This window comes from Macaca mulatta, chromosome 4, assembly GCF_049350105.2.
Source record: "Macaca mulatta isolate MMU2019108-1 chromosome 4, T2T-MMU8v2.0, whole genome shotgun sequence".
NCBI lineage: Eukaryota > Metazoa > Chordata > Mammalia > Primates > Cercopithecidae > Macaca > Macaca mulatta.
The window spans coordinates 39,427,545-39,448,850 of record NC_133409.1 but is presented as its reverse complement, the minus strand read 5'-3'; the positions used below and the strand labels follow the sequence as shown (position 1 = coordinate 39,448,850).

Below are 21,306 nucleotides of genomic sequence, written 5' to 3'. Positions count from 1 at the left end.
TGCAAGCTATTTGGCACCATGAACATGGCATGTACTAGTCCATATAATGTCTTTTATCCCACTTTTTTTTTTTTACTGTTAATTATCACATTAAAAAAAAAATACCTTGGCCTGGCATAGTGGCTCATGCCTGTAATACCAGCATTTTATTTTGCAGGGCCAAGGGAGGAGGACTGCTTGAAGCCAGGAGTTTGAGACCATCCTGGGCAACATAGTGAGACTTTCCATCATCATGGAAAATTGTCCACTTTAATTTGCTTCAGATATAATGAAGCCTAATAATAATAATAATAAGTCAAACTTCCTCAAAAACATTGCAATGAAGCATGCTTTGGGCACATTCTGATCAGATTTGGAAATAAAGAAAAATACTTATAAAGATAATTAATTCATTGCCTTTTGAATGTGACTACCGGCAGAGAAGACAACATAGCATAAAGGAGCATGGACAAGAGAAGCTTTTGAAATGCATTTGAAAGACTTGAATTAAATATCATTTGGGAAGGAAAAGAAGATTTGGTTTTGCAATTGGATTGAATGGATGGAAGAAATCCTCATCATATGAAATAGGTAATGCTACCAACATTACCTGCAATAGGATAGCTTCACTACTTCCTGATCCTGAAACACAACAGAAATCTGATCCTAGCTTTGTAAATATAAGATCTTTACCACAAGTAGGTTACCATTCATAGACACCACTCAACACTCAGTGCCAGGCACCATTCTAGGAGCCATTGATACCATAACCAATAAGATAGACACTGTCAAAGCCCTGGTATAAGCTTTGTTCAGACAAATCCTATGCAGAAATTCACTATATTCACATAAAAGATAGAAAGTGAATAATGATAGGCTGGGCATGGTGGCTCATGCCTGTAATCCCAGCACTTTGGGAGGCCAAGGTGGGCAGATCACCTGAGGTCAGGAGTTTCAGACCCGCCTGACCAACGTGGAAAAACCCTGTCTCTACTAAAAATACAAAATTAGCTGGGCATGGTGGCGCATGCCTGTAATCCCAGTTACGCGGGAGGCTGAGGCAGGAGGATTGCTTGAACCCGGGAGACAGAGGTTGTGGTGAGCCGAGATTGCACCATTGCATTCCAGCGTGGGCAACAAGACCGAAAGTCTGTGGAAGGATGGAAGGAAGGAAGGAAGGAAGGAAGGAAGGAAGGAAGGAAGGAAGGAAGGAAGGAAGGAAGGAAGGAAAAGAAAGGAAGAAAGAAAGAGAATAATGATAAAAGTCGAGCTAGTGCTGCTATGGTTTAATTAGTTTCATGGAGCCTGGAGCCCTCCTGGCTTCCCCATTCCTTCTGCCCTTTGGACCTAGTACAGCAGTATGAAATCACTGAGATGAGCTTCCCATGATATATCCTCCTCAGGGTTATGGAATCTCAGTGTCTCCTGGAAGGACTAGGCTCAAATAATCTCAGAAAAATGTTTGCCTATAATTCTCATTTAAAGCTTTTAGAGAATTATTTACGTCACTAAGCTTTGGAATACTTTAGCTTTATCATTCATCCATTCAATCATTGAGTGCCTTCTATATGTAAACACTAAGAACGCAGTGGTGAAAAAGACAAGAGTCCCTGCCCTTTTGTAATGACCATGCTGGCCGGGAATATAGACTTTAGACATGTAATAGCACAATTAGTTATTTAATTGCTGTTGTGATGAGTGCTAGGAAGAGAAAGTACAGGATTTTTTGCCGGTGGGGCTGTGAAAACTTTCCTGAGGAGATGGCATTTGTGCTTTACTGGTTGATTAGTAGAAATTAATTAGTCCAGAGATTGCAAACTCAAATTCCTTTAAGAGATCAGGCAGGTAACAAAAATGTGTGCATCTGGCAGGGGTAAGACAACAAGAAATATGAGAACAAAAGGCCCACTGGAGGGAGTCTACTGGCTTTAAGGCATTCAAATTCAAACTTCAGTCATCTCTTGGCTGGCCAAACAAAAGAAGTGTGCAGCCAAAGACAGCAGAAGGGCTGGCAGTCTGCTGCGATGATTCAGGCAGGAGGACAGCAGGAGCAATGGCCCTGAGGCAGGAAGAAGACCATCTGTTTTGATGAATTAAGAGAGCAACTGCAGGTGAAGTTCTGGAGCCCTCAGGAGAGAGTGGCTTCCACAGGCAGGTGAGGGGAGAGGAGCCATGTCACTCAAGGCCTCCAGGGCAGGTAAGAACTTTAGTCTTTATCTCAAGTCCCCTTGGATGCACTGAAGGGTTTTAAGCGAAAAAGTGAATTAATTAGGCTGGCATTTTTGAAAGCTCACTGAGCAGCAATGTTGGAAAAGTTGGAAGCAAATAAATCGATTAGGAAGTTGTGATGGCTCCTCCTCTCTTCTTCAGTTTTTCACCTACATTATCTACATAACTGTGTTTGTCTTGATGCAGTCTCAACCCTGTATTTCTCATTCCAGAAAACCAAGCTGAATATTTTCCTCTTAGTTCCTGACTCTAAGGAAGGAAGTAGAGTCCGGAGGTCTGTGGCCTGCAATGAAAAGAAGTGAAATGCAAACTCAGTACCCCATACACAGAACCTTCTATCTCCTGGCTACTATTAAGTGCTGCAGTGTTAGCGATGATCATGTAAATCGTAAGTATTATGGGAGCACCGAGAATAGTTCCCAACCTGCTGGAGGTGGGAAGTCAGGTAAGGCTTCACCTACAAACCTAAAAACTTGTGGACTTTATCATTTGGTTTAGCATTTTAAAAACCAATTCCTGCTTTGAATAAGTCTTAATTAGCTGTGTGTGGTGGCGTGTGAGTTTGTAGACCCAGCTATTCAGGAGGCAGAGGCAGGAGAGTCACTTGAGCCCGGGAGGTGGAGGTTGCAGTGAGCCAAGATCGGGCCACTGCACTTCAGCCTGGGTAACAGAGTGAGACTCCATCTAAAAAAACAAGTAAAATAAAATATTCTTATTGTTTAGAGATTATCTTGTTTAGACTTTTATCAATTAACATAAATGTATACAATTATATTACTTGTGTGTATAAAAAACTTACATGGTTAGCATGTCCACTCTCCTGGGAGCATCATACTTGTTTCTTCAAGAACTAAAGAAAGGGGAAGTGCTGCCCCAGAGGCTGACTGTGAGTCAGCAAGTCTCCCTGATGGTTACATAAACATGAAACTTGAAGTTAGGAAAAAATTGAGTAAGCTAGACACATTTGCTTCTCCTTTTAAAAATGGAAATGGCAAGCTCTTGCCACTTTCATATGCAGCCGGACATGGTGCATTTGTGTTTCTGAGGTTATTGTACAAGACGAAATGGGTGAGTGATTTGAAGTTAAAATTAGCTTATTTTTTGTCAACTTATTTATTCATTGGTATATTTAGGCTCAAAATGAATTTCTTCCCTTTTTTTGTCTCCCTATGACTTTGTATAAAACAGGTTCATATGACATTAATCCTACAAATAAACCATTTGGATTAGAAGTCATTTCCTTCATGAAAATTACCTTCCTTGACATAATAATCATTATTTTTTATGGCGTCTCTAAATCTAGATTCAAAATTCTCTAGCCTGGAAATAGGATTTCATTTTAGAGCTATTTTGTCCTTGATTATTGACACAGAATCTTGTGGGGTTGAGCAAGGCAGAGGCTGTGTGCTGCAATCTCTGTTGAGGAGGGAGACTCCCAGTGCTCTGCATAGTGAACTGGTCACATAGAAGTTTCTTTAGCACAGGAATGTGCATCCATGTTCCCCTGAAGAGCAAAGTACAGTGGTAGAATGGTGGATCAGTCCAGAAGTCCGTCAAAAAAGATAGGTACCGTCATGCTGACTGATTCTTTTTCACAATGTTGCTGTGATGCCTCAGACACAAGCCCAAGCATCTACCAAGCTGCTTCTTCCCTCCAAGTGACAAAAAGAAAAGAAAATGACAGTTATCATCAGCCCACTTTTTACCCTGATCTATGCGGTCCTTAGCAACCAGAGTATCTACACTGAGGCACGTTGCAGTGGTTGTCATAACTTTGAAGAAAACAAATCTTCAAAGATCTTTTTTATCTTTTCCAGGAAGATGTGTCAATCCTTTGATGGTAAAAAAGCATTAAAATCCAAAATTGAGAGGCAAAATATATCATATCCCACTAAAAACTCCTTGAGCCAGATAACTGCCAGCATGTACAGTTAGAAGGGTAATAATAGCTAGCGACTGCTGTGTGGAATGTGTTAAGACTTCTAAATATATTATTTCATTTAATTTTTGCAACTATAAATAGTAAAAAATAAGGGGACTGATGTTAAACATGTTAGTTTTGCCTGCACTGAAAGCTTAAAAGAATTTATAATGAGATATGGGACTTAGTAAAGTATCTATCGTATAAAAAGCATTCGATGTATTCATTTATTCAGAAAAGTATTTGTAAATGAATATCTTAAAGGTGTCCTTCAACTGACATTTCTTCTGATATGGCTAGTGAATTGCCTCTAAAGCAAAAAGTAATTGTAGAGAAGTACTAAGTAAGATAAGAGTTCTCCTTCCTAGCTCTTGCAAGCCTATACATTGAATTTGACAAACACATTGTTCCAAAAGTAAGCCACGGGAACTGGGCATCATGGCATGTGCCTATAATCTCAGCTACTCAAGAGGCTAAGGTGGAACGATCCCTTGAGCCCAGGAGTTCGAGGCTGCAGTGAGCCATGATCATGCCACTGCACTCCAGCCTGAGTGAAAGAACAAGACCCTGTCTCTAAAACAAAACAAAACAAAACAAAATAAAACAAAACAAAATAAAACAAAAGTAAGCCATGGGAGACAGATGTGGTAGAATAGGAAAAATTGAAATACTACCTTTGAAGCCTACACTTACCTTCTACTCATGAGTCCAAGCCAGCAGCTGGGCATTTGGGTACAGGAGAGAGGGACAAGAATACCTCCCGCTATAAGAACAAAATGGAATGTTAGAGTCATAGTCCAGTGGGCAGAGCTTCAGGCACTCAGACAGTGGATGTGGGTGTACGGCCTTTCAGAATGTGGCTCACGGCAGCCAGGGGTTAGCGGCTCACCACAGGCACAGCAGGTCTAACCTAGGGAAGGCCAAGGCTGTCAAGGTATTCCCTGCCCTAAAAAGACTTCCCTCAATGTTTCTCTGAACCTAGGCATCTAAACTGGTAAAGTTCAGACTCCTTAGCTTGACACTGCAGTACTCTTGGGATCTTGTTAAAATGGTGTTGTGAGTTGAATAGTGTGCCCCCAAATGTCATGCCTACCCGGAACCTTAGAATGTAACCTTATTTGGAAAACAGGTTTTTGCAGATGTAATTAGTTAAGATGATGTCATCCTGGTTTAGGGTGGGCCCTACGTTCGATTTCACTGGCGTCCTTAGAAAAAGAAGAAAGGACACACCGAGGTACACAGTTGTACAGGGAGGAAGGCCCTGCAAAGACAAAGGTGAAGACTGAAGTGATGTAGCCACGAGCCAAGGAGTGCCAAGGATTGTCAGGAGCCACCAGAAGCTGTTGGAGGAGATCAGGGTAGATTCCTCTCTAGAGCCCTCACAGGGAGCAAGGCCCTGACCAACGCCTTGATACCAGGCTTTCAGCCTTCCAGCACCGTAATAGAATACATTTCTGTTATTTTCAGCCACTTTGTTAAAACAGCCCTAGGGAACTAATACAACTGGTGAAATTCAAACTGGTGTCACTCCTGAGTGACACCAAAGAACTCTCAGGATCTCGCTCTAGAACTTACTTCTCACAGCTCCACATCACAGCCAAACAGCCTTTTTAAGGATCCAGATTCCGTATCTTGTCAATCGGTTAAAAAAAATTCGTTAAAAAAAGGTCCAGAAAGTGCTCAGCGCTTTCCCACGGGCACTATCCCACCATCTGGAGTGCCCCATCTCCACTCACCCATCACTACATGTCCAAAGCTCCCTCCTTCTGAGCCCGGTGCAGAAGGCATCCCACAGGACATGATCTGATCCCCCAAATCAGACATCATCTTACTGTCTTCAGAAACCTCGCAGCACTATCTTTGTATTTCACATTGCCAATTTCTACTTTGAATCAGTCATGTGTGTCTGTAGCTTAATCTGGGAGAGTGATCAGATCTTATACATTTTTATATTGACCACAATACCAGGGATCAGTGCCTTAAATGAAGTTGTTACCTAGTACATGCTATTGCAGTGATCAATGTCTATTTCGCTGTTTGCCTGTTCCTTGAGAATGAATAAGTAACCGTAATCTAATTGTTTACATATATATATATCAGTTTATTAGGGAAGAATGGCAAAAGTGGAGAAAGCAGACTTTTATACTACAAAATCTAAATGGAAATACACACAGACACAAAGACACACACACACACACACACACACACACCCAAATACACAGTACATGTGTTTAAATTGATATAAAATATGTCCCTAAATAATATGGCTCTTACTAAAAGGTAACAATACATCAATTTATTATTAACGACAGTACTGCTTTTTTGAAAATCTCAAAGGAATGAGAGGAACGAGGTGAATAGAAGGTCTGAAGACAGTAATTTCAGACTCCCACTGGAGTGGGCGTGCTGAGAGGCAAGGCAGCCTGATTCCCTCCTGCAGTGGAAACGTATCCATATTACCCTATCATGAAATTCATTGCGGCATGGCTTCAATCACTCCTGCTCTACTGAGAGCAGTGGAGTGAGAGATCACCAGGAGCCTGCTGCCTACCTCACCCCTGTCCTGGGGCCTCCACGGGAGCCACAGAGGTACTACCTCCCTCTCTCCCATGGGCATTTCCTTGTTGGCACAGTCTGCCCTGCCACACTTCTACTTTCTTTCTTTTCTTTTTTTTCTTTTTTTTTTTTTGAGATGGAGTCTCGTTCTGTCACCCAGGCTGGAGGTCAGTGGCGTGATCTCAGCTCACTGCAACCTCTGCCTCCCGGGTTCAAGCAATTCTCCTGCCTCAGCCTCCCAAGTAGCTGGGACTACAGGTGCACGCCACCACACTCGGCTAATTTTTTTTGTATTTTAGTAGAGAAAAGGTTTCACCATGTTGCCCAGGCTGGTCTTGAACTCCTGAGCTCAGGCAATCCACCCACCTCTGCCTCCCAAAGTGCTGGGATTACAGGCGTGAGCCACCACACCCGGCCTGCACTTGTTTTCAATGGAGAGAAACATCAAGGCAAAGGGACATTCAGATATAAGTCAGGAGAAACTCACTGCATCATCAGCCCAGCTAATCGTCATGTCTAACTAGTAGGCTCAATTTACCTGGTTTCTGTGATTCAAATAAAGTTCCCTTTATGATTGTGCAAGATGGATTTTCATTCTGGAAATGACAATTTAGTTGTTGCGGGATGTGTTGTCAAAGTCCACCAGCTTTTGCCCTTGGGAGTGTTGGATGCCCTCGAGAAGCTATGTCCTATAGCACAGGTAATGAAGGCTCCTGTAGTTACTCAGAAAACAGAGCAAACCCTGCTGCTAGGGAGAGGACTAGGGCAGCGTGAGAGCTTTAAAAGCCCCCTCAGGTCCTCTTATTCTACGACTCAACCAACCAATGAAAAAGATTGCCTTCGGAGGGACCTGGGTTAGTTGACCCTGGCTGACGCATAAGCTCGTTTTTACCCTGGCTGATGTAGAAGGCTCTGAAGGAGAAACGAACAGACCTTCATTGCTTCGTACAAGGAAAATTTTGCCTATTGCCTAAAGGCCAGAAAGTCAAAGCATACATGGGAACACAGATAATTTAAATGAGATAATCTAAAGTATAAGTCTAATTAAATTAAATAAACCCAATCCCACGCACTTTCATTCTAAAACTCTGTATCCATTAAATCCAATTACTTCCCCCTGTGGCTTTGGCTTTAAATGGATGTTAGCAATGATCACATTGGATTCCTGCTCTCTGCCAACCTCCAACAGCTTTTATGGCAAAGGTGCAGTTATTAAGTGATTGCAGCTGCCAAATGCAAGTGCCCCAGTTCCACAGGACAAGGTACAGGGGCAGGCTATAGATAAGGACACCACCTAAATGAATGCCTTTTAAAATAGAGTGCCTTTGTTCTTTTTGCACTCTTATTCCCCTTGTCCCTCACCCTCCAGAAAAGATATATTCCTTGAGCTCTCCAAGAAGATCACAACTTTCTCTCATAAATTATTTACATTTATCCTCCACCAACATCAGAATCTAGCAATCGAATTCACACACTCATTAGGTGAAATTGAAGAGAGAGAGAGCAGTTATTAGGCAGAAAGTTCTCACTACAGCTCTCCTCGCAGCTGAAGGTGTTCAATGAACTTGCCCTCCATCAAATGGAACCTGGTAGAATCATTATCCGAGGCACTCACTGCCCACAAAAGCCAAACCAGTCTCACCCTTGCCTGCTCTCGCTCTCATGAAAGTTATTAGCTTAGCCGGGTGTGGTAGCAGGTGCCTGTAATCCCAGCTACTCTGGAGGCTGAGGTAGGATAATTGCTTGAACCCAGGAGGCAGAGGTTGCAGTGAGCCGAGACTGCCCCACTGCACTCCAGCCTGGACAACAGAGTGAGACTCTGTCTCAAAAACAAACAAACAAAAATGAGAGAGAGAGAGAGAGTTATTAGTTTTATCAAGTTGTTAGCTTTATTTTATTAAAGGATTTAAACATATGTGGCAAGACAGAGGTTTCATAACTTCAACTGGTTCTGTGGGCATAGATTTGCTGCAGAGTGAAGTCCCCCAAATCAATTAAATGTAACCCAACTGCAAAGATATCACAGCTGATGTTGTTACACTTGTTGGATTTCATGGAGGCTAAATCCTGTAAAGCTTTGAGGTTAGAAATTTTATGAACAAATTGCTTTCTCTCAACAATTTTACTGACTGAATTTCCTGTTGAATTCTGCTAGTGAACAATATGAATACATAAATTTGGGGGCTGGGTGCGGTGGTTGATGCCTGTAATCCCAGCACTTTGGAAGGCCGAGGTGGTCAGGAGTTCGAGACCACCCTGGGCAACATGGAGAAACCCCATCTCTACTAAAAATGCAAAAATTAGCCAGGCATGGTGATGGGCACCTGTATTCCCAGCTACTCAGGAGGCTGAGGCAGGAGAATCACTTGAACCTGGGAGGTGTAAATCACAGTGAGCCAAGATCACACCACTGCACTCCAGGCTGGGCAACAGAGCTAGACTTTGTCTCAAAAAAAAAAAAAAAAAGTGTGTGTGTGGGGATTGTTATTACTGTGTCACCATAGTGTGATGGAAAAATCTGGAATTTTACTCAAGTCACCTAAGTTGTGGAATATAGTCAAATCTCCCAAAAATCTCAAGACAAGAATAATGCCTGCACAAGCTATTCACCTAATAGGATACTGTCAAATCAAATAGTTTTGTTTATTGATGGTGGTGGATGGTTTTGATAGAATTGGCCTTAATAAGTCTTACATCATAAAGCAAGCGGTGGTTCTCACCTTTGGCTACACTTTGAATCACCTGGGAGATTTGAAAAATATGATGCTCTCGCCCCACCCCAGACTGATTAATTTGAACTCTCTCTAGGGGTGGGGTCTGGGGGTTGGAATTTCTCAAAGGTCCCAAGATGACTATAATATTCAGCCTGAGTTAAAAACTACCAGTCTGTAGCCTGAAATGCAAATTTAAGAGGGGTTATATGTGAAAAACAGGAAAAAAAGCATAATTAACTGAACTGACCTCTATCTTAGGTACTTCAAATAAATTCCTAGATATCCAAGTCCCCAAATCAATATTTTTGGGAACAAAAAGAGAGCAAATGCATGTTATTTGTCCAGACTACGCGGTGGCAGAGTAAACTCTTTATAGAGCTAAGTGAGGCCTTCTATTTCAAGAAGACAATAGGCATTCCTTTATTCAGTTTCCTCCTTCCAATGTTTGTTAGAGCTCAATTGATCAGTGGGAATTAGCAGACTCTGGTGAAGTGGTTAAGACCATCCCTTGACTTGAGATGGCTCCACTTGGAGAAGCTCCACCATTTTGGGCAAGGTCATAGTTACAAATGAGGGCTTCATCTGCTTCCAAGAAAGGGTTAAATAGCATCCACAGGATTTAGCTGAGGAGTTGCTGTTATTTCATATTTTAAGAGAACTCCTTTTCAAATTAATCTTATTAATCACTACAGTTATAAAAGTTGATTTTGAGAAACGATAAGACAACTAAAAGTTTAAGTAACATTATTGATGTATGTGTAACATCTCATTGTAATAGTATAGTCAGCCCTCCGTATCCAGAAGTTTGGCATCCAAAGATTCAACCAACGACGGATCAAAATTATTTTAAAATCAATAACTACAACAATAAAAAGTAACAATACAACAAAAAATACAAATAAAAAATATGAAAACTATTTTCATAGCACTTACATTATATTAGGTATAATCTAGAGACTATTTAAAGTGTATGGGAGGGTGGTGTATGTATATGCAAAAACTATGTCATTTTATACAAGGGACTTGAGTATCTGCAGATTTTGGTTTGGGAGGGGGCCATAGAACCAATTTCCTCACTGATACTAAGGGACTACTGTATTTTCTTGAGCAACTCCAACTTTAGTGTATGGCACTCTCAGATAGAGAATAGTCCCTATTCAGGCCCAAACTCCAAAAGGCATTGACTATCTAACTCTAGGGTGCATCAGAATCACCTGTGGAATTTGAAGCTGCATTTTAGAGGCGTACCCCAGGTATCCTTGATGGAGTAGACAGTCCTCAGATTCCTCTTTTAGAAACCCATAAAGGAACTTTGGGCATTTTGAGCACAAGGGCAATGACTATAATATCAGTTACCTCTGTAAATGATCTCCTAAAAATGAATAGAATTATTTGTCAGGAATGTATTATTAATATTAATAACATGGTCAGGTGCAGTGGCTCACACCTGTAATCCCAGCACTTTGGGAGGCCAAGGTGGGTAGATCACCTGAGGTCAGGAGTTTGAGACCAGCCTGACCAACTTGGTGAAACCCCATCTATACTAAAATAGTAATAACAATAATAATAATGTTTCTGAGGTATCATAGCCCAGTTTAGGAAAACCATTATCTTCAACCAAGGAATGCCTACAAGGCCCTTCCTTCATTACTATAAGTTCCTTTCTGTGTTGTCCATCTCCCCATCAATCCCCCAATCAATCGTTCCATGTCTGCCTCCTTTGGCTATTGGATAAGAAATTTTAACAATATGCGGTATCATTAGAGTTTTCCTTTAACTGTTTCATTAACTCATATATAAGTCACAAACATATTGTTAGACATTTTATAATTTGCATTCAAAAATCCATGTCTACATATATAGTCGTTTTATGGAGTTTTGTTTTGTTTTTTTAATTATTATCATGGTTGCCTTGAATTGTTGCTTTTGTAGAGCCAAGTAGAGTGTACTTTCTGATGGCTTGAACATACGGACACTAATACAAATGTTTGTGCATTGATTGCTTGTCAAGTTAGAGATTTGACTAAATATTTCATCTGATATCTGAAGGGACTCTATAGACCAGGAACTGCAGAAGTTCAGCACCTGATTGTAGAAAAGATCAGGAGGTGAAGAAAAGTTCATGGTGATAAAGAAAGAAGTTACTTGTGAAGTTGAGAGACCTAAACAGGATGCTAAGGGTGCTCCAGAAACCAAAAAGGCTGTTTTTCCTAATGAAGAGGGAATAAATCGGGGTCCATGAAAGCCACTCGGGGTCACTAGCAGGACAGGAGGAAGCCTATTTCCCTCAGCACATCCCTGACAAGTGGATCTGAGGGAAATAGGTTTGGAAGACTAAGAAATAAAGAAAGAGTTGAGCTACAGATAGAGATAGAGATGTGAGGGAAAGGGAGAGAGAGAGAAGGATAGTTGGTAGATAAAATAAAGATTCTAGAGCGAGACAGCTAAACCGATTACATTTTACTCTGGACACTAACAGTCATATGATGCAGGAACTTAAAATAAGGCATGAAAAGCTTAAGCAATTTGCCCAAGGTCCTACTAAACTGCAATTCTAATAAGCCAGGCAATCTGACTCCCAAGATTACTTGCTTAGCCACTATGCTTTAGGACTGAGGAAAAGATAGCTCGCAGAGCAGGAATACAGTATTATATGACATATTATGGTACTCCTGCTATCAAACTTATCATCATACCAGGCCACAGATAAATGGAGAGGATTTAGAAATAGTGATAGGCTAGTTCTTAAAAAATGTACAGATTGGTAGGATCTAGTAGCCATTAATTAAACAAACAAAATAAAACAAAACAAAAAGCTTTCTTCCTGCGTCCCAATAATTGTAAATAAGGGAACAGGCCAAGACGGTGGCTCACACCTGTAGTGCCAACACTTTGGGAGGCTGAGGTGGGTGGATCGCTTGAGTTCAGGAGTTGGAGACCAGCCTGGGCAACATGGCAAAACCTTGTTTCTACAAAAAATACAAAAAAAAAAAAAAAAAAAAAAAAAAAAAGTAACTGGGCATGGTGGTCTATACCTGCAAGACTGCCTGAGCCTGGGAGGTGGAGGTTGCAGTGGGCCAAGATCTCACCACTGCACTCCAGCCTGGGCAACAGAGTGAGACCTTGTCTTAAAAAATAAAAAAATAAGGGAACAGATATCAAACCATGAAGTGATGATGCTTTGTTTACCCAGACATCATCAAGACAGTTAAAACTGGACAGTTAAACATTTATCATATTCTATGACAAATGAATACTAACAGATCATGTTTGTTTATTCTAAATCAGTAAACCATGGAGCTGATTTACGTGACTTTTTTTCTTGACATTTTATTATAGAAATTTTCAAATATGCAGCAAGTCTAAAATAATTTTTCATCAAACCTCTGGTATACTCAGCACCTAGGTTTCCAATGCTGATTTATCCAGCACAGACCTTGGGAACAGCATGATTGATCCTCAGCTTCATCTCTGAGTCATCTCACTGTGCCCAGCGTGATGCTTGTTATTAGTTGAGTCATTTGGATGGATGCTGACAATTTACTATGCCTTAGGCAGAGAGGTAAGTGATGAGCAACTGATCAAGTACAGAATCCAAAGAAGCAAAACAAAGAATCCTTTGAATGCTGGGCATGTTATTACTAGTAAGCTCTCTATGCATACTTATGATCAACAATCACCTGGTGGTACAAGTTTTGAAAAGAGGTCAAGGTTGTAACATTTGCACATCAGGCTAAGATTTCTTAGAACTCTTTTTCTCTCTTACTTTCACTCTTCTCTTGCTTTTAGGTCACACTGGGGAATGGAATGGAATGGAATGGAACTCACATGTTGGATAAAGGGATATTAGCTTACCCATGTACTGGCCAAGTAATCCCGGTGCACTTGAACTTTTATTCCAATAATACTGTATTAGTCCATTCTGACACTGCTATAAAAAAATGTCTGAGACTGGGTAATTTATAAAGAAAAGAGGTTTAATTGGCTCATGTTTCCACAGGCTGTATAGGAAGCATGGCAGCATCTTCTTGGCTTCTGGGGAGGCCTCAGGAAACTTACAATCATGGTGGAAAGTAAACGGAGAGCCAGCACTTCATATGGCTGGAGCAAAAGGAAGAGAGAGCAGAGGGGAGGTGCCACACGCTCTTAAACAACCAGATCTCACGAGAACTCTGTCATAAGAACAGCATCAAAAGAAGAAATCTGCTCCCACAATTCAATCATCTCCCACCAAGCCCCACCTCCAACACTGGGGATTACAATTTGACATGAGATTTGGGTGGGGACACAGATCCAAACCATATCAAATATTCCCTGCTTGCAGCAGCCATTTGAACATAGAGGCCATATTTATAGACATCTCAACCTGCTCTTTGGAGGTTGACATGATCAACCTCACTGAGATACTTGATATATTGCCAGGATGACACACACTATTGACCACAGTTCTGAGAGCCATTTCCTGTCATTCAGTGTGATTATTGGCTAGGTGTAGATAAGGATTGTTATAAGTTGAATTGTGCCCCCCTCACCAAAAATATGTGTTCAAGTCCTAACCCCTCATTCCTTAGAATGTGGCCTTACTTGGAAATAGAGTCTTTGTAGATTTAAACAAGTTAAGATGAGGCCAATTGAGTGGATTCTAATCCGATATGACTGGTGTCCTTATAAAAAGGGGAAATTGGGATCCAAACACAGACCAGCAGATAAGGAGAATGCCATGGGAAGGTAAAGGCAGAGATCGGGGGATGCATCGGCAATTACCAGAAGCTAGGAGAGGCTTGGAACAGATTCTCCCTTACAGCCTCCGAAGGAACCAACCCAGCTGACACCTCGATCTCAGATTTCTAGCTTCCAGAACTGTGAATCGATACATTTTTCTTGTTTAAACCACCCAATCTGTGGTACTTTTTTGTTGTTGTTACAGCAGCCCTAGCAAACAAATATGGGGATGTTGGCAGGAGCTCGAAGAAAATCACCTTTGAGGATATCACATATGGGGCTAAAAGCAGCAGTGAGGAAAAGAATCAATTAGAGAAAATCTAATTGTACAAATTTCCTTACAACTGATGAACCAGCATTCTCAAGATCATGTTTAGAATGAAAAATATTAAAAATATATTTTAAAGTGAGTTTTAGAGACCATATGTAATAAGTGTTTTGTTTTGTTTTTTAACCTCTTTAGCATTTGAATGTGGCTTATTTCTGTTTTAGCTGAACAGGTGAATATGTAGTGTTTTCTCATAAGGATAAAAGACTAAGTCCTGTGAAGTACAGATGTGTAATGGGCAAGTAGATCTGAGTAAGACATTCTGCATTCTTCCAGCTCAGCATTGTCACTGTTTCTTTCTTACGTACACATTAGCATTAGCGGGAAGCAAGGTGCTAGACGTTTTAAAATAGATAATTCTTCATCAAAAAGCTTCAGATTATAGTAGAATTGAATTTCCAGATTTTCCTACCTCTGCACCTAGAAATCAGGTAAAACAGAACAATTCTAATGGCTGGTGCTTCAGAACTGGAAGGCCCTGAGGTCTTTAGTTACTACCAACTATTACAGAGGAATCAGAGTCCCGCTAGAATGGCCCAGATAGTTCAGGTTCTTTCTTCATTCTTTTGGCTAAAACTATATTTGCTGTTTAGTCTCTGTCCCCCTCCTATGTCCTGTGTGCCCCAGCCATTAAATACTGGAACTTCATTCAAAGTCATCTAGCTCATGAAACAGCTCTAATTCCACAGGATGCCCTAAGATAACCAGATTTTGACTGTGGAGAGCCAGTAGTGGAGCCAGGAGCAGGTTACTACCGGCGCTAATGTTGTCCTAGCAGCCATCACAAAGAGGATGTGTCCTGGGAGAGTCAGAGCCAGTCCTGAGAGCCAAGACTGTATCACACACATTAAGGGAGACACTCCTGCAAACCCCTTCATCCCCGGATGTTACATAAACTGTGTCTGAATTTGCTGAGCTTCTGTTGAGTTTTCTACAACAGTGAAGAAAATTTCAGTAATTGATAATTGATACTTTCAATGATTATTTGCCTTTTTTTTTTTGGAAGACAGGGTCTCTCGCTCTGTTGCCCAGGCTAGAGTGCAGTGGTCCAATCACAACTGACTGTAACCTCAGGCAATCCTCTCACCTCAGCCTCCTGAGCAGCTAGGGCTACAGGTGCATGCTAGCATGCCTGGTCAACATTTTTAATTTTTTTTTTTTTTTTTTAGAGACGGGATCTCACTATGTTGCCCAGGCTAGTCTTGAACTCCTGACCTCAAGCAATTCTCCCTCCTTGGCCTTCCAAAGTGCTGGAACTATAGATGTGAGCCACTGTACCCAAACTGTGCCTATTTTGAGTGAATATAAAATTATATTTCATGGCTGGGCTCGGTGGTTCATGCCTGTAATCCCAGCACTTTGGGAAGTTAAGGCAGGCAGATCACTTGGGGTCAGGAGTTTGAGACCAGCCTGGCCAACATGGAAACCCCATCTCTAGTAAAATAGAAAAGTTAGCTGGGTGTGGTGGTGTGCACCTATAATCCCAGCTACTCGGGAGGCTGAGGCACAAGAATTGCTTGAACCTGGGAGACAGAGGTTGCAGTGAGCAGAGGTTGCACCACCACACTCCAGCCTAGGTAACATAGCAAGACTCCCTCTAAATAAATAAATAAATAAATATATATATATATATATATATATATATATATATATATATATGTTTTATTTATGTGTGTGTATGCACATATTTTATCTTTAAAAATAAAAATAAGCTCAACATTTTGCTTTTGATTGTCATGTGATTATTACCAACAGATATTTACTAAGCCATGTGCTCAGCACAAGCCTAGGTATGGTGGAAGATACAAAAGAAAACTAAAGAACAATCTCTGCCCCAGAAGGTATTCACACTAATTGATTAGACAAAATGAATTATCTTGTCACACTCAAAGTCAAATTATTGCCAGAAGCTATGACAAGTACTGTATAGAAGTATTTAGCTATAGGTAGACTGGAAGCCAAAAGAAAGAAGTTGGCTTGACTTCAACAGAGGGTACGAGTTCTACCCAGGACATCAGATGTGAGCTGTCTTAAAAGAGAAAATTATAAAGATAGGCTGAAGGAATATTACATTGTGCAGAATATGGAAATGAAGACATGGAAATGAGACTGGGCACCGTCTGTGCTGGGAGGATTAATCTATCAGATCTGAGAAGGCTCCAGATCTGGATGGAGGCAAGAGGGAACAGGTGTCTCACAGACAAACGTTTGTCTCTTTCTTTTATTCTTCACATTCTTTGTTTCCTTCAACAAATACGATTGAAGGCTTGTTAAGTGCCTGGCACTTTTCTAGGTACTGGGGATAGGAGACAACATCTTCTCTCTTACAGCCTACGTTCTGGCCAGGTACACAAGCAAATATATAATGTTAGACAGTGGTAAATGCTACGAAGAAGTTAATCAGGTTAAGGTGATGGAAATAGGATCTGCTCTTTTATGGACAGGATAGTGAGAAATGGCCCCTCAAAAGAAGAGATGTTCAGTGAGAAGAAAATGAGGAAGCAAAGATAGTCAAGAATCTAAAGGAAGCCGGGCGCGGTGGCTCACGCCTGTAATCCCAGCACTTTGGGAGGCCAAGGCAGGCGGATCACAAGGTCAGGAGATCGAGACCACGGTGAAACCCCGTCTCTACTAAAAATACAAAAAATTAGCCGGGCGTGGTGGCGGGCGCCTGTAGTCCCAGCTACTCGGGAGACTGAGGCAGGAGAATGGCGTGAACCCGGGAGGCGGAGCTTGCAGTGAGCCAAGATCCCGCCACTGCACTCCAGCCTGGGTGACAGAGCAAGACTCCGTCTCAAAAAAAAAAAAAAAAAAAAAGAATCTAAAGAAAAAGTATGTTAGTCAGGGGAAATAATATAGAAAAAGAACATAATATAGAAGAGAACTTCTGTGTTTAGGGAACAATAGCAAGTCCAGTGTAACTAGAGTTGAGTGAGCCGGACAGAGGAGGTAAGAGATGAAGTCAGAGAAACTGACAGGGGCCTGATCATGCAGGAGTTTGGAATTTTTTCTGAGTATGATGTGAAACCATTAGAGGGTGTTATTTGTTTCACAAGCTTATTTTTATTTTTGTTGAGACGGAGTTTTGCTCTTGTTACCCAGATTGTGCAATGGCACAATCTCGGCTCACTGCAACCTCCGCCTTCCAGGTTCAAGCGATTCTCCTACCTCAGCCTCCCCAGTAGCTTAGCTGGGATTACAAGCACCCGTCATCGTGCCTGACTAATTTTTGTATTTTTAGTAGAGATGGAGTTTCACCATGTTGATCAGGCTGGTCTCGTACTACTGACCTCAAATGATCCACCCGCCTCGGCCTCCCAAAGTGCTGGGATTACAGGCATGAGCCACCGTGCCTGGCCTGTTTTACAATTTTAAAAAGATTGCTCTAGCTGCTTATCCAAATAATTTATTTCAAGTTACAAGATATCAGTCTGGAGGTGTTTTTCAATATTCTGGGTGAGAGGTGATGGATTCTGGCACTAGGGTAGCAGAGGTGTAGGTGGTTGACTGAAGTCAAGGTAATTTAAAAAGTCAACAGGAGTTGTTTATAAATTAGATGAGGAGCGTGATGAGGAAAAGACAAGAGTCAAGGATAACAACTAAGTTTGCGGTTGAGCAACTAGGTGAATAGTGGTGGCATTTACTGAAATGGGAAAGCCTGAAGGAGAAGCAGACCCAAGATAATGGAATTAGGGTTTATTTTGGAAAGAAAGGCTCTAGAAGCTTTCCTGTATTCATGGAAAACTCCACCCAAGATGCATCTAAAAGGACCAGCACTAGCAAACAGACAGGCTACCCCAAGAGACTGGAACCACGTCCCAAAACTTTCAAGTCTTCTCATTAGCTCCTCCAAGCTTTTTATTTTTTGCTGCTTCTAAATTGCTAAATGTGGGTAATTATTTGCGAAAGTTAAAGTGCATCCCAAGAATAAGAATTACTACTCCCTACACCAAACTCTGAACTACTCATCCATTGGACTATAAACTACATTACCTAAGCATGAGGTTTATACTGAGTAATCTACAAAACAGTAGAGTCTATTCTTTACAGACTCTCATATGCATTTATCTTATTTAATCATCACAAGAATCCAGTGTGAATAGACAGATGGAGAAACTGAGGTCAGGGAGTTAAGTCACTTTCTCAAATTCACATAGACCCACAGGTAGATATCCTGTGGAGCTAATGAAAGTTAAACATCAGGACTGTCTTCTTGCATGGGCTTCTTCTAAGATCCTGGAAACGGAAGAGGCCCACCAATGTGTTCATATCGTCATAAGTTTCTATAAAACCTGAAAGAGTGAGACATTCTATTCTCAATTTATGATTAAATCACAATTGGTAAATATTACTTTCCTTTCTACTCCAATTTCCCCCTCATCAGATTTCTCTTCATGTTGGTGGCCTTGAGAATTTTAAGGATGCAGCCAATTAAGTGTTAATTTGAAGGTAATGTAGTTTTATAAGATCCATTTAAGTGGCCCAAAGTCACTTATATGTATCGTTACAAAAGTGTAAGCCTTTCTTGTATAGGGCTGGCTTTGAAGATTGTACTTCCCAACACTCTATCCACTCTGACCCTTTCTGTGCCAACTCCTCTGGCTTCTACACAAGACTGTAGGGCTACAGGTAGTCCTATAGCATCTGGCACCAGAAATGTAAGGATATGGGTAGTGGGAAAGAAACAAGGTTTTACTGACTTCTCATTCCATGCCATTTCCTGTAAAAACAAAAACAAAAACAAAAACAAAAACAAACACACACACACACACACACATTACCAAATCGTTATCTTCTGAAGAGGCATTGAGGAGTATGCAGCCAAAAATGTCAGGAAAGAGAATTATAGAAGTGTGTCACTGGGCGCAGTGGTTCATGCCTGTAATTCCAGCACTTTGGGAGGCTGAGGTGGGTGGCTCACTTGAGGTCAGGAGTTCAAAACCAGCCTGGCCAACATGGTGAAACCCTGTCTCTACTAAAAATACAAAAATTAGCAGGCTGTGGTGGCACATACTTGTAATCCCAGCTACTCGGGAGGCTGAGGTGGGAGGATTGCTTGAATCCAGGAGGCAGAGGTTGCAGTGAGCCGAGATAGCACTACTGCATTCTAGCCTGGGCAACAAAAGTAAAACTCCATCTCAAAAATAAATAAATAAATTAATTAATTAATAATAATAAATATAAATATAAAAAACAAATAAAAAATTAAAAAAGAAGTATGTCAGGCAGTTGCCTAATAAAAGTGTTGTGTTGTTTTTATGAATTTTGTGATATATATGCCATTTGCCACCTTTAAAAAAATTGTATTTATTTTCTTATTTTAAATAGATATTCCATTTCAAATCTAATTTTGTATTTCTAATTTATATTCTTTTTCTTAAAGAAGACCTTCCCCAAGTGGTATAAGCCCTCACAATACTTGCAAAGAAACGAAGTATTCTACCTCCTACTTGGACAAACTTTGCAGCCTTTCAGATCTACCCAGTCCATTTATATCATGTTAGAACCAGAAATTACAGTGAAGAATCTGAGTGGTAATTTCCACTAAGAGTAGGCCTTTTCTTTTTCTTAATGATTTATCCATGTTGAACATTTTGATGCCATTAAAAGATTGAGAAATTCTCCCTTCCCTACCCGCAAGCCACCATCCCAGTAGTTTTCCCTTTCACAAACGCCTCTTCATATCCTGATGCTGGCCTGGACTTGAAGCAAAGGTACCTGAGTCCAGCCAGAAACACTGTTATTACAATAGTTTTGGCCTAATAGGGGCAGGAAATACCAACAGCCTTATGTGAGCTCTTCCCCAGTGGAGAGCCAACCTAAATGCATACACTTAGTGCCCTTGCATAATTCAGACGATGCTTAGATAAGAGCTGGACATTTGGAAACACTTTTCCTCCTAAGCGTCTGAGGTCACTGGGCAGATAAGGAATTCTCATGATGAAATTATGAAGTAAGAGACTGTAGTAACATTCTTTTAACTGTGAGTCCCTGAAGAACAATACCACAAATAACATTTCTCCTAGGAATATGGTTCCAAATACTGACTTCGTCAAACATAAAGAAAAAAATTAAGGTATTCAGCAAAAACAGAAAAGATTCAGGTCTTCTTACTTAAGAAAAAGCATCAGATTTATTATCCAGTCCTTACATAATTATGTTTACTTCAGTCCCTGACTCCCAAGTAAAACAAAATAGAGTTCCTTTTTCTAGTGCATTATAAAGAAGAAATCAAAAAAGGGAGAGAAAGAGAGAGAAATTACCCATGCAAACTACCCGATCCCCCCTCAAAGACCATGAGCCGATTCATAAAGTACATACAACATCCCGCAGTGCTATGCACCTTTCTTTCAGTCAACCATGTTAATGACGAACTGAAGTCCCCAGTATCTGTGTTATAAAGTCTGAAACTTAATCCTGCTTTTCAACATTACTTTAAATACCCGACGACGCAGGTGTTTATGATAAGCTCCCTCTTACTTCCACTTTAGGCAATTTTGAAATCTTGATTGTGGTTTGCACTATTTGACATAGTTGTTTTGTAATTCTGTTTACTATACTAGTAAATATCATTCTGGTGAAACAAACATTTCAGAATTTGAATTGGCCTTGTTGTGATCTGCCTAATGAATCACGCTGGGTTCCCAGCATTGACACACGGCTATTTCCCGCATTAATTGGGGAACCCTGTTTACACGGACTCAAGTACATGCCTGGGCTGGGCTGTTGGAACTGCTTCAGCGAACAGCACTAAGGCAAGGCCTGTAGGTAGTTTAGACTCCCTCCTAGAAATCTAAGTGGTAGTCAGGGGAGGGAGTATGGTATGGGATTTTCAAAAACACTCCCTCCACAGGAAG

The 21,306-nt window shown here is 40.9% G+C and overlaps 2 long non-coding RNA genes across 3 annotated transcripts; one reads left to right on the top strand and one right to left on the bottom strand.

The window, feature by feature from the left end:
* Positions 1-1,642: 1,642 nt before the first annotated feature.
* LOC144340280 (uncharacterized) lies at positions 1,643-20,846 on the bottom strand. Of its 2 annotated transcripts, XR_013416216.1 has the most exons (3): positions 20,771-20,846; positions 4,823-4,892; positions 1,643-2,491 (listed from the first exon to the last, which is right to left on the bottom strand). It is a non-coding gene; the product is annotated as an uncharacterized LOC144340280 (long non-coding RNA). The 2 variants fall into 2 exon arrangements; XR_013416215.1 differs by lacking the exon at positions 20,771-20,846 and having other exon boundaries at positions 4,823-5,295.
* LOC114677495 (uncharacterized) lies at positions 2,038-14,531 on the top strand. The gene is made up of 4 exons (XR_013416214.1): positions 2,038-2,176; positions 2,421-2,653; positions 12,799-12,961; positions 13,400-14,531. It is a non-coding gene; the product is annotated as an uncharacterized LOC114677495 (long non-coding RNA).
* Positions 20,847-21,306: the final 460 nt, after the last annotated feature.